We start from the raw sequence: 12,027 nt of genomic DNA, 5'->3' as shown, positions 1-12,027 counted from the left end.
GCCCGAAACGTCAGCCTTCCCGCTCCTCTGATGCTGCTTGGCCTGCTGTGTTCATCCAGCTCTGCACCTTGTTATCTCAGATTCTCCAGCATCTGCAGTTCCTGCTATCTCTGCTACATCAGTCCGTCTGCCTTTTAAGCTATAGTGAATCAGCAAGACTGTCATATGGCTGCTGGAAACTATTTGCAGGGTTCTGTGCCCATTTGTACAGACAGATTAGCCTTCTTTACAATGCATATAACATTGTAAATACACAGTCACAATACCTATTTAATGATGCTCATACTGGAAACAATTTCTCCATGTCTAAGATTTCACAAATTTAAACGCCTCAATTAAATCTACCCAGAATCTTTTCTGTTCTCAAGACAATGATTCCACCTTCTCTAATCTTTCCATACATCTGAAGTCCCAAACACTTATTACCGTTTGTAAGTTTCTTCTGTACCTTGACATTCTTCCTGAAGTGCAGCGCTTAGAATTAGATCCAATACTCCATGCCAATAATTTTAAAGTTGTGGATCCAACATTATTTATTTAACTACCATACTAATTTGTCCTGCTGGCTTCAAATATTTGTATTTGTGAACTGCCAGGTTTCTCTGTTTCTTCGCGACTTTAATTTTGTGGTATTTAATTGCTTTTCCTCATTCGTCATTCCAAAACGTACCACTTCACATTTCTCTACATTAAATTTCATTTCCCACCTGTCTGCCCATTTTAGCAGTCAGTTCATGTCATCCAGAAGTGTGTTCATTTCTGTTAATTCCCAATCTTTTTGTCATTTGTAAACTTTTTAAATTTGTCTCCCATAACCAAATCCCGGTAATTAATCCATATCAACACTGTCACCCTAACACTGAACTTTGGGGACACTACTGTATACATCCACCCCCCAGCTCATCATTTCAGTGTGAAGGAAAAATAGCATAAATTTTTGTATCTTTCTGTGAACAAAATGCAAAACAGAATCAAAGTCCATATTAACATTCTAATGACATCAGGCCATTGAACTCTTCATGAATATATGTATCAACTGTCAAATTCTGAGACCACAAGGTAGAATGTGGCAAAAATTATATGATTTGAATACTTAATCATTCCACAAGAAAGATAATGTCCTTTAAATGTAATTCTTTAAATATGATGTATTTTAAGACATTCTGTTCCATGTAAGTAAATGCTCTTTGCTATCTGTAATATCAAACACCAGTTATATAATGGGAGTTGTGTGTATTAAAACCTGTAAAGATTATTTTTTTAAAAGGAAACAGATCTGAAACCATCACTAACAGGTAAATAATTGAAGGGGAAAATATTTCAGAAAGGAAAAGGCGGGGAAGTGTGACTAATAGGACAGCTCTTTCAAAGAACTGGCATAGGCATAATGCTTGTGTTTTCAAATAAACCTGCTGGACTATAACCTGGTGTCATGTAATTTCTGACCTTGTCCATCCCAGTCCAACACTGGCATCTCCATATCATTACTTCATAGGGACTTCACAGGTGCTTGAGGAAAGCAAATGGAGAAATTAACACCATATATCAGGAAGATTGCTCAATGCTTTATCAAAGAACTGGAATTTTATCTCAGTCCTACTGAAGAACACATTGTTGGAGATTTGAAAACATTTGGGGAGAAAATTCCAAACATTTGGACCCATGTCGCTGGAGAAATGGTGTCTAGAGATGGGGCAATACAAAATATCATGTACAAGAAGCTCAAATCTGAGAAAGGAGAATTCAGGTGTAGGTTTTAGAGCTGGAGGGCAGTGTTAGGAGGGTGGGGTGGGGGAGTTCAAATCAAGAGGGCATATTTTTAAACTGAGAGGAGAAAGATTTAAAAGGGATCTGAGGGGACAATGTTTTCACACTGAGGGTAGTTTGTATGTGAAATGAACTGCCAGAGGCAGTGGTAGGTTCAGGTACAGTTACAACATTTAAAAGACATTTGGATAGGTACACGAATAGAAAAGATTTAGAGCATATGGGCCAAACACAGGCAAGTGGGATTAGTTCAGTTTGGGGAACTTGTTCAGCATAGATTAGTTGGACTGAAGGGTCTGTGACCATGCTGTATGGTTCAATGACTCTGTAACATTCATTGTTAATCCCAATGGAGAAAGTGGGAGTGAACTGCCTCTTGAACCATTGAAGTCCTTGAGGAGTGGGCAACCCATTTTGCTGTTTAGGAATGAGTTCTAGGAATTTAATTTAGCAACGGTAAAAGAACGATTGCAGTGTTCTCGGTCAGGATGGTGTGTGGCTCGGACGACAACTTGTAGATAACAATGATCCCATGTATCAACTGTTCTTATCCTAGGGTGTAGAGGTGGTGGGTTCTGAATGTGCTGCCTAAGGACCCTTGATGAGTTACTCCAGATGGCACAAATTGCTGCCTCTCTGTTCCAGTGGTAAGGAAGTGAGTTTCCCGATGCAGAATTCTAGCCTCTCATCATCGTTTTTAGCTGCAGTATTTATATGACTGGTCCATTTCAATTATGGTCAAAGGCAAGATCCTAAGGTGTTAATAGTAGGGGACACAGTGATGGTCATGTCATTGAGTGTCAAGGGGTGATGGTTGATTGTGTTGGAGATGGTCATTGCCTGGCATTTGTGTGATATGTAGTGTTACTTGCCAGCTGTCAGCCTAAATCTGGATATTGTCCAGATCTTATTGCATTTGGGCATGGACTGCTTCATTATCTGATGAGTTGTAAATGGTGATGAATATTGTGCAATCATTAGCAAACATCTCCGCTTCTAAGCTTATGATGGAAGGAAGGTCATTGACAAAGCACCTGAGGATGATTTGTCCTATCAAGGAAGTTGCCACAAATTTACGGCTGCAATTACCTGTTGGCAAAATACTTGGTCATGCCCACAGATATAAAATCTGTCCAGGTGCCAGTTAAGATCATTACATTTAAATTAGGCAATTAAAATCTACAGCTCTCCACACCCCTGACACCGTTGGTACATTGTCTCCTCCTGGGCTGAAAGACACCAACCAACCAATCAGTAAAACTTGTGGCTTCAATATAAAGTTCACACTTGGTCACTTGGTTTGGTGCTTTTGTGATTATGTGAATAAGTAAGTACTTAAAAAGACTGAAGGGGAAAGGTGAGAAAACTATTTGTGGATTTGTGTTACAAAGTCATAGAGTTGTACAGCATGGAAACAGATCCTTTTGTCCAATTTGTGCCGAACAGATATTCCAAATTAATCTAGTCCCATTTGCCAGCATTTGGTCTATACCCCTCCAAACCCTTCCTATCCATCTAAATCCTTTTAAATGTTGTAATTGCGCCAGGCTCCACCACTTCCTCTAGCAGCTCATTCCATATGCATATCGCTCTCTATGTGAAAAAGTTGCTCTTTAGGCCCCTTTTAAATCTTCCCCCTCTCACCTTAAACCTATGCCCTCTAGTTTTGGATTCCCCTACTCTGAGAAAAAGACCTTGGCTATTCAATCCTATTCATGCCCCTCATGATTTTATAAACTTCTATAAGTTCATCCCTCAGCCTCCAACTCTTCAGGGAAAATAGTTCCAGCCTATTCATTCTTTCCCTATAGCTCAAACTCTCCAACCACAGAAACATTCTTGTAAATCTTTTCTGCACCCTTTCAACTTTAACACCATTTTTCCAATAGTAAGGAGATCAGAATTGAACACAGTTTTCCAAAGTGGCTTGACCAAACATCCCAAACATCTTCTTCACTAGCCTATCTACCTGTAGCTCCATCCTCAAGAAACTATGAACCTGCACCCCAAGGTCTCTTTGTTCAGCAACACTCCCCAGGGCTCTACCATTAGGTGTATAAGTCCTTGCCAAAATGCAACACATTTGTCTAGAATAAAGTCCATCTGCCAATCCTTGGCCAATAGTCCATCTGATTAAGTTCCTGTCTTACCGTGAGGTAACCTTCTTCACTGTACACTACACCACCAATTTTAGTGTCATCTGCAAACTTCCTCCTATATTCACATCCAAATCATTTATATAAATAACAAAAAGCAGTGGACCCAGGATCAATTCTTGCAGCACACCTCTTGTCATAGGCCTCCAGTCTGAAAAGCAACCTTCCACCGTCATCCTCTGTCTCCTACCTTCAAGCCAATTTTGTATCCAAACTGATAGGTCTCCCTATGTTTCATGTCATCTAACCAGTCCACCACGTGGAACCTTGTCAAACACCTTGCTCAAGTCCATATAAACGTTCACCACTCTGCCTTCATCAATCTTGTCACTTCTTCAAGAAAATTAATCAAGTTCGTGAGGCATGATTTCCCACACATAAAGCCATGTTGACTATCCCTAGTCAATCTTTGCAAATCCAAATACACGCAAATCCTGTCCCTCAGAATCCCCTCCAACAACTTACCCACAACTTATTCCAACAACTTACATTAGCATCAATGTGTTAAGATAAGTGAGAAACAAAATGTGTCACTCAGCTCACTTCTCCTCCCTCTCACATGTTTTTTTTCTGATAATTGAATGTTGGGAACATTCTCATCATTTATCCATTCTCAGCTTCTGTTGAACCTTTGGGATGTTTCTGTATGTTGCAGTCAAGTGCTGTACAGTGGAACTTATAACTCAAATGCTTTCTGGTTATTACAGTCATTAAGTCTTTTCAGCAGACCTTGCTGTTAAAGTATCAGCTTAGACCCCAAGACTTTCAGGGAGGTTGAAGCCTCAAAATACTACTATTAATGAATGTATTCAAAAAGTTACTCTAATTATATTTTTCTTAATTCTTTATTGTGTTACAAATTTCAAATGTAACTATGGTGCTAAGAAAATATGGATGGCATCCAAAAGGAATTCTGATTGTGTTGAGCTCAGGAGTTATCCTTATTTCTATCTAGATTTTGTGTTATGCAACCAGAAACAAAAAAGCATTAAAAATAGCAATAATGTGAAGCCTGTTTGGCCTTAGGTCACATATGCTATCAGCTGAGTAACACTTGGTTAGAAAGGAGTCAATACTCAATCTATACATACCCTACTGAATATATTCAATTCATGCAAATAAGTGTCAATAGATTCAGATGTATCTTTATTCCAATTTGAATAATCCTACAGTCAATTTACTGTCAGTTGAGGTTGGAAAGCTATAGTTTAATTCAAACATTCATCTATTATGTTTTCTACCTTACTCTGTAGTAGGGTTAATCATTCTCAAATATCACTGTCAGGGGTTACATAATTTTGGCCCCTGACCAAGTTTCTGAATTCATTACAGCTATATGGCACATTAAATCATCAAGTTCTAGCAGCCAACAACAACCAAGTTCCATCCAATTTCTTCAATCTGTAGAAAGAAAAGATATATTTTATACTGTTTAATGCCTCATTCGAATGAAAAGTATTTTTAAATTAGGAATCATTCATGTTAGAAGCCAAAAACTGATCTGTACCAGATAGATATTTACCTCATGTAATCGAGGGCAAAATAAATTGAACATGCAATTAAAAGTTGTGCTACTTTTTAGCTCGCCCTTCATAGAAACTTGGGATCCTCATCTTCACAGCTTCTTAATGACTCATGATGACCCCAGAGCTTTTGGCTCACTATTTTAAACAGAAAACTATTACAGTTATCAAACCCTCTCTGAGACAGGTATGTGCCCTGACACCGGCCCTTAATTTGTTCTACACTTGCTCCCTCATTCTGCAAATGTGACCTAACTTGAAATAGTCTTGAAGCTTAACACTTTCCATTCTGTTAAATGGGATTTCTAATTGGGGTCAAAAAACAATGCATCCCTGGCCAGCGAGGTAGTGGTCAGATACAATTTTGTGAGGTGCTATGATCGGGTGAGAAGGAGTAAAATAGTTCCCTTTTGTCTTCTGCTCATTCAACAGCAACAAAATTTTTTATGAAAAATATACTCACCAGTTCATTGAGCGCTTAAGTCCTAAAGTTCAGTGTCTCTAAAAAATGTACTGACAGGATTTCTTTAAGTATTTTTTTAAATGTGTCATAAGCGGAGTTTATGTTCTTACTTTTAATACCTGCTATCAATACGTTGGTATGTGAAAGATGTCTTCTTTCTAACCCTTGGAGTGAGAATCTGTGTTAGTTTTCTGAGTTTTGAAAGAAGTATTATTTATTATCACACACTTGTCCTGGATTTTTGAAGGTTCAATGTTTCACTCACTCATCTTACACAAAGATTTGATGTAAGTGTGGATAAAACAATACAGAACCAATTTATAATTATGTCAATCACTTTCATTGCAGCCTGTAGACAAAGGTGATGCTTTACCATTGAGGTGAAAGTCTGGCAAAGTGAAGCATCCTCAGTAACCTATGAGATTTCTTGTAGCCAAACTTCCAAGAGTTTGGTTCTCAGATGAACTCAAAGTTTGAACAGGTTCAGGCAGTCCTGCTTTCACTCTCAAGATGTTGCTGACTATGACCTTGGCTGTTTAGATGACTTGAAGCTGATTCAATGGCTTTGTGTGGAAATCCTTGTGCAAACAGGTTTTGCTGTTTTGAAAGGAGACAGACAACTTGGCTGACTCATCATATCATCCAAAGATCTTTTCCAAATAAGGTGAGTGATTAGGTCAATTACACATCCTGCATTGTAAATTTCACACTTTGAAGTGTTTGAGGCTGCCAGTGTCATGGTATTTGACAGACCTGTTCAATTTGATAATACCCTTTTGAATTAGTTCTGGGAAATGATATTGATGCATCATCAACATGGTGTGTTCTTTTTGTTCTTTCTTGACACAGGTCGGTAATTTCAAGCTGCAAAACAAGTCAGAGCATCATCTTTTGCTGCCTTTTATTCAGTTTAAATAAATAAAGTATGGACTGAAAGTTCAAACATACATAAACCTGAAAAAGGCAAGTAGTATTTATTGGTTTAACACCCTATCTAAATAAAATCATAAAAATGCTTTCCCTCTCATACACACATGCATTCAATGGTTCACATGCATACACACGCACATGCCACACAAATATAAATTATAAATTGGTAGGATGGATTAAGTGATAGTAAGGACTGCTGGAAGGCAGTGTCAATAAAGTATGGAGCTGGAGAAGCACAGCATGTCAGACAGCGTCGGAGAAGCAGGAAAGTCGACGTTTCAGGTCTGGACCCTTCATCAGGACCGTTGACTTTCCTGCTCCTCTGATGCTGTCTGACCAGGATGGATTAAGTAGTCAGTTATATTTAGGTTTGGTAGATTGATGCCTTGGACTGTTTCAGACTGATCTTAAGGATCTTTCTGAATTCTGCATTGATAAATATTGTTTTTTCTTCTGAAGTCAGCAGCTGCTAAACTTTGAACACTGCCTTGTAGCACGTGGATGGTCAAATAACAGATAGGATTCAAGTTTGCAGGCTGAATGGAGAGACAGCGAGAGATTGCAAGTCCAATCAGAGACTTTCCTATTTGTCATCTCTTCTTTTATCCTGGGAAAAAGCAGTATCATAAAACAAAAAGATAGCTACTCGGTTCATCACATGATTTCCCTCACCAATTGATCAGTTAGCCAAAGATGGTCATATCAAATTGACTCCATGTCCATGATTTAGATAAGATTACATTATGACTGGAAGAATTCCTTTCTCGGCCAGTTTCTATTGTCCAAAAGTGATTAACTCTAATGGCTTGTTCCACACCCAGCTGAATACATAGGTTAGGCTGACGTTTCGGGCCTAGACCCATCATCAGGAATGGGGGAGGGGAAGGGGGTTCTGAAATAAATAGAGAGAGAGCGGGAGGCAGATAGAAGATGGATAGAGGAGAGGATAGGTGGAGAGGAAACAAACAGGTCGAAGGGGCGGGGATGGAGCCAGTAAAGGTGAGTGTAGGTGGGGAGTTAGGGAGGGGATGCTGCTTGGCCTGCTGTGTTCATCCAGCTCTGCACCTTGTTGTCTCGGATTCTCCAGCATCTGCAGATCCTACTATCTCTGAATACATAGGTTGTCTGCACGCTAGCAAATGGCTCAGGTGATAAGGCTATTAACATTCTTCTAAGGTGATTATCTCTGATGGGTTCTTCTAGATGACCTGAATCCATTCTTAATAGCTTTGGAATTTATAGGGTACAGTTATGTAGTTGATTGATTATTTTAATAACTGTTTTAAGTCACAGAAATACTTTTGTTCAATCTTTTAAAAATCAGTCAATGACTTTAGCTCAATAAATAAATAAAATCATTTTCATTCTAAAGCCTGGCTTTATGACAGAGGTTACCCATTCTTGCTGGGTTTCCAACTTTGCCCCATGCCTGCCTCTTTGAAGACTATGCTCAGCTTTGGATCACGTATGGAGGTACTTTCAGACTACACCAGATATATTCAATTCTGCACCAACCTAACACAGCTCTAACAGTAGAGAGAACAGTGCTCCCAGCAGCACTGATAAGAGATGTCTTGCAAGCACTGCAAAAATTTGTCAAAACTTAACATCTTCAACTGAGTTCAAGCCTCAGTTGTCACCTCTCTGAGTGGTAGGATGTCACTTTTCAGCAAGGCAGGCAGCTTTAATGCCCCATGACCCAGAATAGTTAATCATGACTCCACCCAGAAATTTAGGAAATGTTCATTGGCAAGTCAAAAAGCCCAAGCTATTTAAGGTATGCGAAGTCGTTACGCTAGTATTTTTGGTATACCTTGAGAAAGTCAACTCTCTCCTTTCAAAGCTGAACAGTTCACATTTTTGCAACTTTTCAGTGTGACAGAGTTCTCTCTCCACCTTGTTTAATTTTCTTCTATTTTGATCAACTGAATGATATATTCAAGGTGTGACTGGACGAACAAGCTGAACAACTTCAACATGCCACCTTCAAACTATCCTATTAATTTGATTGACATTTGGTTTCCTTTTCTTGGCAGTTGCAACTCATGATTACTTTGATTACATCAGAAGGTTTTTTGTCAAAACGTTCATGTTGTTAAAGCACAGTAAAGTGCTTGGAATAAAACAGGAAATTGAATTTAATGTTATTGCCGACTCATGCCTGTTCTTGAAAATACTTTACATTATCCTCTGACATACACTATAATTATTGTATCCCTTGGCTGCAATTCTTCTGTACTGATTTAACACAGTTTTACGCTCATTCCTATAAATAATTTATTAGAACTAAAATATATCCCGATTTATCACCATACTTTTAAAAGAAAACAAAGGCATCTTTTTGTCTCTACTTCTGGGTAGATTGCCTTTTTTTAAATATTTCCTATATTCATTACAAGCTTGCATTAAGCTTGCCAGGATGCTAGGATTACTGCCAAGGATTCTGGATATTTATTAATTGAGGAGACAAAATTTTGTGTCATCCTCTTCTATTCTCCAAAGGCAACAGTTCTGTGAGAATATTTCATATGGTAAGGACATTTGGACAGTCATTAAGACTATGAATTGCACTACCCACTAAAAATCTGAGAAGCTGGAGTAACTAAAGGAATAATGCATACTCTGCTGTGTGAAGGAAGAAGAGATGTTCATAGTCATCAGTGGACTAAACGGTGAGCACTAGAATCAAGGTCATTTCTTAATCATTGGGATTTAGTTAACCTTGGCTCATGAGGAAAGTTGCATTTTTGCCTTCTACAGGATTCAATCACTGGATATAAATCAAAGCACAGATAGTGCCAACTTGTAGAAGTAAATAACACAGTGAATATCCCATTAAATACACAAAGAACAAACTGTTACAACTGCTAGGAATGAAATGCAATCATGTACCAATGTCCATGCTAATCTGATGTAGCCATGTGACCTTTACCATGAGGCACACACAATGTGCACAAACATCTTAAGTTTGCTTCAGTAAAAACCTTGGGCTGAATCTTATTGTACTTTGGAAAAGTGTCATTTTTGTCAAGTTTCATGTTGGGCTTCTTTCCACGAGGCCCAGTGGGTTTTCTTACACTATTGATCCAAACTTGCCTCAACAACTACATGCCACATCGCTTTGAAACCTCCTTCATCTGGTGCTTGCCCAATTTTCCCACTCCCCGCAGCCAGAAGTATCATAGAATCATAGAATCCCTACAGTGTGGAAACAGGCCATTCGGCCCAACAAGTCCACACCGAACCTCAGACCATCCTACCCAGACCCATTCCCCTGTAACCCACTTAATCTACACGTCCCTGAACACTATGGGCAATTTAGCATGGCCAATCCACCTAACCTGCACATCTTTGGACTGTGGCAGGAAACCGGAGCACCCGGAGGAAACCCATGCAGACATGGGGAAAATGTGCAAACTCCACACAGACAGGCGCCTGAGGGTGGAATTGAACCCAGGTCCCTGGCGCAGTGCTAACCACTGAGCCAACATGCCACCCTAACTAACCATTTCAGGATATTCCAGCATCCCTGGTGCCAATGCCGTCTTTAAAATGCAGTTGTGCACCTATTCAAGTGTTGGCAGTCCATCGCTACCCTGCACGTTTACAAAGATTCACTCCAGGCATAACAAAGACGGGAAATGCACACCCCACTTTTTTGGACGGAGACCTGGTGGACAGCTTATTACAGAGGAGGTCCATCCCCTTCCCTGTCTGTCTGATCCTCAGTGTAGATGGGTGGCTATGGGATAGGTTGAACGGCCTCACACCACACTAACCTACTCTGACTTTCATGTTGGACATTCTCAGCATCTAGTCTCCAACTGATGGGTGGTATAATAGGAGAGTGCGTATTAATGAGGAGAGACTAAACAATAATGAGGGTGATAATGAGTGATAATCCCCCTAAAATAGGGTGGGGATGTCAGTTGTTGCCAAGTCCCTCAGTCAGATGCTTTGTTCCTGACAACAACAGCATTGAATATAAAAGTTGGGAAGGTCATGTTGCAGCTGTACAGGACATTAGTTAGGCCTTTTTTAGAATACTACATTCCATTCTGATCTCCAAGCTATAGGAAAGATGTCGTTACACTTGAAAGGGTGCAGAAAAGATTTACAAGGAATTTGCTGAGTATGGAGGATTTGAGCTATAGTGAGAGGCTGAATAGGCTGGGGCTTTTTTCCCTGAAGGATCGGAGGCTGAGGGGCAATCTCATAGAGATTTCTAAGATCATGAGGGGCATGGAATAGGGTGAATAGCCAAGGTCTTGTTCCCAGAGTAGGGGAGTCCAAAACTAAAGGTTTAAGGTGAGAAAGGAAAGATTTAAAAGGGACCTGAAGGGCAACATTTTCTTGCAGAAGGTCGTTTGTGTTTGGAACAAGCTGCCAGAGGAAGTGGTGGAAGCTGGTACAATGACAACATTTAAAAGGCATCTGGATGGGATAATGAATATGAAGGGTTTAAAGGGATTGGGCCAAATGCTGGTAAATGGGACTAGATATACTTAGGATGTCTGGTCAGCATGGATGAGTTGGACTGAAGGGTTTGTCTCCATGCCGTATAACTCTGTGACTATGTCTATGACTAACTGACATGCACACCCACTGGGAGCTTGCAAGCAATCATGTCAGGAATTACTTTTCTGAAATGTGGGGTGACGACTGCCCAGTCTACTGAATGCCAGTAATGGCAGGGTGAAGCCTTTAACTGGGTATTAGTTGGCAAATTAAAAGCCTCAATGGGCAAGACCTACTATGTCGAACACAGCAGGCCAGGCAGCGTCAGAGGAGCAGGAAAGTTGACGTTTCAGGTCGGGACCCTTCTTCAGGTCCACACTGCTCCACACACACAGCTCCACACTGTGTTATCTCTGACTCCAGCATCGGCAGTTCTTACTATCTCTGAGAGATCTACTATGAACCTTTCCAAACTGGATTTGGTCAGGTCAGAGGTAGGAAGGCTGCAAAGATCACATACCATACCCTATATCCCAATTCAATTCCCCCCAGTCTGCCTCAGTGGGTGCCAGACCTGCTCAGTCGTTCCAGCAGTTTTGGTTTTCATTTCAAAATTAAGCAACTGTTGTATCATGCTACTGAATTGATTCCATTTAACTCTGGTTAAGTGTTTTAGACTTTATTCTGAAATTTATAGCAATGGAGATAGTAGGAACTCCCTATGCTGGAG

The sequence above is a fragment of the Rhincodon typus genome, chromosome 3 (genome assembly GCF_021869965.1).
Source record: "Rhincodon typus isolate 14 chromosome 3, sRhiTyp1.1, whole genome shotgun sequence".
In the NCBI taxonomy this organism is placed as follows: domain Eukaryota; kingdom Metazoa; phylum Chordata; class Chondrichthyes; order Orectolobiformes; family Rhincodontidae; genus Rhincodon; species Rhincodon typus.
Note: the sequence above shows the minus strand (reverse complement) of the source record.